Source organism: Belonocnema kinseyi, chromosome 5 (assembly GCF_010883055.1).
Source record: "Belonocnema kinseyi isolate 2016_QV_RU_SX_M_011 chromosome 5, B_treatae_v1, whole genome shotgun sequence".
Taxonomy (NCBI): domain Eukaryota; kingdom Metazoa; phylum Arthropoda; class Insecta; order Hymenoptera; family Cynipidae; genus Belonocnema; species Belonocnema kinseyi.
The window spans coordinates 32,500,925-32,508,538 of NC_046661.1; positions in this window are offsets into that span (position 1 = coordinate 32,500,925).

A 7,614-nucleotide genomic window follows, 5' to 3' on the forward strand; every position below is an offset into this window, starting at 1 on the left:
CAACTTTTTGTACGGTATAACAATTTCTAAATTTAATATTAACATTTCAGTTGGGAACAAACATTGACGACCATATGAATGCTTTCCGGAATCAGCAAAAAGCAAACGTACAGCCGTATATTATAAGCATTGATTGCGGGAGTGGGAAATTCAGGTATTTCATTCAAGCTGACGGACATTACATTCAACTGGATGATCGCGCTGGTCCAATTTCAGCTTTTGATCTTTTATATAAACTCCACTATGTGCTTAACGTAAGCTTCGCGCCTTCCTTGATATTTTTTTATAATTTTCTGGAATGTTTCGTTTATAAAACCTCGAAAGAGGCTAAAAATTCAATCAGATCCTTGGAAGCCGCTTTAAATAGTTTTAACTTTTCTGCCGTGGATAGTATGGAATGCGAGTAATTTACGCAATATGGTCCGGCGGGAAAATATGAACCAATCAGGTTCTGTGTTGCGAACATGCGCGTCTGTTCGAAAATGACTGATAGATCGGTCATTTTCAACTGAAATATCAATCATATTTCACTAAAAAATCAGTTGTTTCGCCATTGAGCGCCAACTTTCGGGCTATTGATTGAATCAGTTACTTTCAGTGGATAGATTGAATCAGTAGTTTTTAACTGATTGAATCAGTTATTTTCAGTTAATCGATTGAATCAGTAGTTTTTAACTGATTATCAGTGACTGACTTCTTGCTTTTTCAATCAGTCAGATTTGACTGACGATCAGTTATTTTTAACTGATTCAGATTTAGAGAGATAGAATAAGAAGTGACTAATGTTATTTTCTACATCATCCTTATGTAAAATATATTGTTTCTTTTTGAAGTCAACTTTGTTTTACGACTACTGTTTCAACTGATAATCAGCTCGTTCACCTGACGCATGGCAGTTTATTTCCGATTGTATTAAATATAAAAATTTCAAACTGCACATTTCATTTGTTAAAATGTACGAAGGACATTTTTGGAGGTACCTTTTTCGAACCACCCTATTATGTATAGAATTGATTATTCATAATTTTAGTATAAATAAATTCTATAAATTTTAAACAATTCGCCAGCCTAACGCAGCAATGTTTTACAAATAAAATGTTAATTACAACAAATTACGCTTTGTGATGATTATTTCTAAAATTTAGAAAATTAATAGGCTAGATCCTTTATGAAAAACGTACGAAAACGACCGCCGGAGGTTTGCCAGTACATAACCAGTACAAGGCAGCATTGTGAAGCGTTACCAGCCAGTACTGGCTGCGTATAGATGCCCAGTGCTGCGACTCCGGCAATCTGTACTAAGCTAGCACTGCTAGCACAAATTTTAATAATTGATATTGATATTAAAAACATACTTGGTCAAAGTTACACTACTTTTGAAGAATTATTTCACGGTTTGTAACGATTATTTAACAATAAAAAAATAAGATTCTTATATTAAAAACGTCTTTTTATAGTAGAATGAGAAATTGCAATCCAAATGTGTATTTTATATCAAGTATATTTCGAATTTATCTCCACCATATGTTTCGATCAGACGAAAATTGAAAAAGAGCATTTTCAACGTCTCAAACTTTATTTCGACTCTTTACGGTTATTTAATGAAAACTATTGTTAACAATTATTAGTTGGCTGGTATGCTTGGATTCCTGAAAGAGTCAGGAACCCGGCAATACGCGTTAAACTCTGAAAAATTAAGAATTTTTATTCCTATGAATATGCGATTTTTCCTCCATCTAAAAATCCCCCAACGGGAACTGAAAAAGTGAAAATTCTATTCCTCTCAATCGACTTAGTAAAATTTAACAAAAGCATTTATTTAACCTATGTTTTATTATTAAATATTTCTAAAACTTATAAATTCTAAAAATATTAAAATTTATATTTATTTACATTTTAATATTTCATTTAAACGTCTTAAAAAATGCATCAAACAAATCTATTTAAATGTGTGAATTAAAATAATTATAACTCTAGAGAGGCGGACTTGAATTGATAAAATTAAATTTTCAAAACTTATATCCCACATGAAGGAATTAAAACAGTTTATTACACATATTTTGTGAATGTAATAGAAAGAATTAAATAATCTCAAAATATGAACACTTTTTGGAAACAGAAGACATCTCTGTGAGGTAATCTGTCGGTACAATTACAAGGAAAAAAACACGTTCTCTTTTGGGGAATAGGAACCTATGCGGCTGAGATTCAAAATATTGACCGATTTTTATCAACCTTTTTTTGATTTACTCAGAATAATATAACGATGCTGATGCAGTATATTAAAATTGTATTAATGAATATTGTATACAATTCGGATTTATCTCCGTTGTGTCTAATCTCAAACAATGGGAAGGTTTTGCGAGGCCCAAAACCGTCCGCTCGACAAACTACGACCCGCCGCAAGGGTAGCGGTTTTCAAACAATGCCTGACCCAAGGTGACGGTCCTCTGATGATGACTTTCTCCCAGGCAATTTTTTTCAAACTTTTTTTACTACGTACCCTTTTTTTCTGAAAATATTCCAACTATGATTGGCTGTCAACATTTTTTTTGTCACTAACGAGCTCCACCCTTTTGGGCGTGCTTATCATATTTGTGTCTCTCTCGCACACTCAACTCAGATTTCCCACGCTAGTACACAGCCCTCTTAAAAACGGGTCCTTGCATGGAAAATTTGTTACGACGTACAAGTTTTGTTTCTATATAAACTTTCCGAAAATAATTATACAAAAATGTTACCATAAAAAATAATGTAATTTAAAAAAAAAATTGTTTCCAAAATTGTTGTATAAAATTTCGAAAAAGTGACCTTGATGTTCATAATCAGGGGACTTTTCGTACTTTACAAGCTATTGTTTCTGGCATACAGAAGTCTTACTAAACACTTGAGTATAATTAAAATAATATTTAAATTTAAAGAAATAAATGAAGAAAGTATAGTTTTTATTTAATTTTCTATACTTCTACGGAAGAATAAGAAAACAAAGAGGAGATCCTTTAGTGTAATATAAAACGATCGGCATTTTTATTGAAATACAGCAGTCTCGCATTCATTTTCTATATTTCCATGAAAGAATTTAAAAAAATAAATATATCTTTTCACTTTAACATAAAATGTTCCATATTTTATATTAAAATACAGTGAAAGTCCATTATTTCAACCGCGGCACAGTGGGAGGAATGGGGATTTTACTGTTCATTATCTACTATAGCCTACAATTCTTGATCAATTTTGATGTTTTTTTTTAAAGTAATCAGAATTAAATTCTGCAGAACGTTGTTCTGCACGATTTTCCAACTTTTTTTTGCGGAATTTATTATTTAAACAAATACAACGTCAAATTTGGATATCTTAAGAATATTATTTTTTTTCTCCGAAGAAAGGACTTAAGAAAAGTCGCTATCTATCATGATTATTGCAGATATACGAGTACTTAAGGAATATTAACATCAGGTTTAAGATTCAGTTCAATTATTATAAACAGTTTATATGAACAATTATTTTCGTATGGTGCTCAATCACAATAAAAAAATTTATCTTGTTTAAAAATGCCTTAATATTTCGTAGAAGTAGTATTAAGGATGAAAAATAACCATGATTTAACAATTGTTATTATTATTAATATTCTAATAAACAAATTGTAATATTCTATTTTAGTTTTTTCAAAGTATTGTTTTTTCTCATTTGCCAACTTTTAAATTAATTCAAAAATATTATACATACCTGTAGGAAATTAAAAATGTTAAATATTTATATTGTTAATAAAAATATTATCAAGAAATTCAAAAATTTAGCGTTATCCATCGGGAAAAAATATTTTTTCTGCTCATTCATGTTGCAGTTTTCTAAGTGCTTATAATTCATCAAGAAAATGTGGCATTACTCGTTATTGTTGAAATTATTATTTAATATCATTTTAATTCAGAATTACTTAGAAAGTTACTCCATAATTAGGCACCACTAGCGAGATGCATTACAATAATCATTACGAAAAACCGCGTATGCAGGCGCAAACTTGATACAGATGACTGTATATTTAAGATATTGTTAATAATAACAACAATAACGAGTTATTGCCACACTTTCTTATTGAATTATAACAAATTAAAAAGCCGGAGCAGAAAAAAACAATTTGTCCATGTAAAACAGTAAATTTTATTTTTTTATTTATAATATCGTTATTAACAATATAACTATTAAGCATTTTTATTTTCATGAAGCTATTTATTTTAATTTATAATTAATTTGAAAGTTGGCTGTTGAGAAAAACAATATTTTGAAAAAATAAAAATAAAATATTACAATTTGTTTATTATAATATATATAATAATAACAATTATTAAATAATATGGTTATTCTTTATCCTTAATACTACTTTTACGAGATATTTAGGAATTTTTAATCAAGATAAAGTTTTTTGTTGTGGTGGAGCACCGTATGAAAAAAATCGTTTATAGAAATTGTTTATAACAATTTACCTAAATCTTAAACCTAATGTTCATACTTATTAAATATATCTGCAATAATTCTGATATATAGCGTCCAATTTTGACGTTGTATTTGCTTAAATAATCAATTTCACAGACTTAAATTCAAGAATAGGTCCAAATGACGTTCTGAAGAACTTAATTCTGAGCATTTAAACAAAAACATCAAAACTGGTCAAGAATTGTAGGCTGTAGTGGATTATGAACCGTATATTCCCGATTTCTCCCACTCTGCACCGATAATTCCAAATTTCAATCACTGGAAGCCATCTTTCGGTTCCTGCTGAAACTCCTATTCTTTCAATGGCAAAATATTAGATACCTCCAAGTTCTACATTTCGACAATTCGAAGTTTCCGCGATTTCGAATCAAATTTTACGTACCGACAGAATTTACAGTTTCCATAATTCCAAGGACAAGAAGTTTCATTTCACAAAATCAAAAAATATCTAGAACCCATCTCCCGCATGGCTTATAACAAAATAAAGATATAGTTTAATTTTAAGAGAAAATGTTGACCATTTTTTATTACGATACATAATTTTTGCCATTTTTTATATTTATACGACAGACTTAAACAAAAATTAAAGATATCGTTTCACTTTCCGATAAAAAATTCTATACTTTTTATTAAGTTACATATTTCTTATTTAATTTGTTATATTACTTATATTTTTGAAGTAGGTAAGTATACTTTCATGCAGGATGTTTTTCTCCATAACATAGGCCAACATGTTTTTGTTGTTGGAAAGTGGAGGGTCGTTTCCAAAGTAATTTTTTACGTATAATCCGAATCCGGGGTCAGAATTGGTCCATCACGTCAGGATTTTAAGGTATTTGAGGTTATGTGCCCGAAAATAGCGTTTTTGGCTATTTTTGAGGTTATGTACAGAAGACACCAAATTCTTTGGGATTTTTTCTTCAGTTGTATCATATAGTACTGCTCTTTCTCTTCAGTTTGAGAGTCGCAGAGTCCAATTACCATTTTGCTTTACCAAGTTACGCCAATTTGAAATTACGAGATACGTCCCATTATGTCTTGAGCATTTGCTTAAATACTTTGAGGCAGACATTTTCTACTGGGTGTTTTCTCTTGAAAATTTGTACCTGGGGGTGTTCTGGGTTGTTGAAATCCCAAAAAATGTTGTGTCTTTTGTACGTAACCTCAACAGTAGCCAAAAACTCCATTTTTTTGGGTACATAACCTCAAATATCTTAAAATCCTGACGCTATGGGCCAATTCTGACCCCGGATACGAATGTTACGTAAAAAATTACTTCGAAAATGACCCTCCAATTTTCAACAATAAAACCATGTTGGCCTGTGGTATTTAAAGCAAATGCTCAAGACATAATGGCACATATCTCGTAATTTCAAATTGGCGTAACTTGGTAAAGACAAATGGTAATTGAAATCTGCGACTCTTAAATTAAAGAGAAAGAGTAGCACTATATGATACAACTGAAGAAAAAATGCCCAAAAATTTGGTATCTTCTGTACGTAACCTCAAAAGTAGCAAAAAACGCCATTTTTGGGTACATAACCTCAAATACCTTAAAATCCTGACGTGATGGGCCAATTCTTATCTTGAATTCGGATTCTACGGAAAAAATTACATCGGCAATGACCCTCCACTTTCCAACAAATAACACGACCCCATTATTTGCAGGCCTGTGTAATTTATTTAAATGATGCGATAAAATGACTTCTAATAAAAGCTCTGTTATCTTGCAAATTATTAACTGAAGGGGATCAGTGTTAATTGCAAAAATATGTAATTCAGCTGGTACTTTCTAAAGAGTGTTCCTTTTTTCATCTATATAATATTGTTAGAGCGAAAAAATGCGAAAACAACTGTTGTTGACCGAAGGAACCGAATGGAGCCTCTACAAAGTACCCGTAAAGACCCCATTGGGTCTTCATTCGGTTCCTTATAAAAAAACTCGAAAAACACCATAATTAACTTTTAAATTGTTGAAATTCGGATTCTACGTTAAAATTCCCTATAGAGGGTCATGGACTAATCGCCACATTTAATTTGGCAACGAAAAAAAGTTTAAAGAAATATAAGACGTAAACGCCTGTTGACTGCTACTTACAGGCGACGCGTTTGAAGTGTAGTAGTCAACAGGCGTTATACGTTTTATATTTTTTAAAGCTTTTTACCGTTGCAAAAAAAAGCTATTGCGATTATTCCGTAACCTTCTATAGGAAATTTTAACGTAGAATTTAATGTATTTAATTTAACTTAGAGGCTCCATTCGGTTCCTTTGGTTCGCCAGGGATGTTACATTCCCAGTAATGAGCGTCGAATAGAGAAAAATTAATATTTTCAGATTTCAGCGCAAAAGTGAAAATTATTCTATTATTTCGAATGCGCGAATTTTTCCTTCTGCCTAAAATACCACAATTAGAATAAGATACCTGCTAAACTTATTCACTTCTATTTCCAAAGCGACCGCCGCACAGTTTTTTATTCTCCCAAAGAGAACGTGTTTTCAATATATTTTATTCCTTCTAATTGTACCGGTAACGCACCTCACAGAGATATTTTTTACTCTTCAGAAGTGGTCATATTTTGATTATATTTCATTCCTTCTAATACGTTCACAAAATATGTGTAATAAGTTGTTTTAATTCATATACGTGGAATGTAACTTCTGAAATTTTAATTCTCACCAATTCAACTCTTCCTCTCTAAGAGTTAAAATTATTTAAATTCACACATTTACATAGATTTCTTTGTTACATTTTTTAAGACGTTTAAATAAATTATGAAAATGTAAATAAATATAAATTTGAATATTTTTCGACTTATACTTTTACACCTTACAAATTCACATGATAAGCACCCCAGTCAAGAATTAATTTACGATATTAACAAAAATGTTATGTTCAGATTACCTTTTGAGTTTTTATGATTGATTCACTTTTCACTTCTTCTCCTATTCGTTTTGCAATGAAATTTGGAGAAGCGATTTAATCACGGGGTTCAAAGGGGGGGTCGGTAAGACCGGTTTTTGGCCTAATTTATTTTTAGACCAAAAAATCAGAAAAAATCATGGTAGTATCTTATAAGTATCCCGAGTCGATTGCACGCTAAACGGACTACCCTCCACCCCCC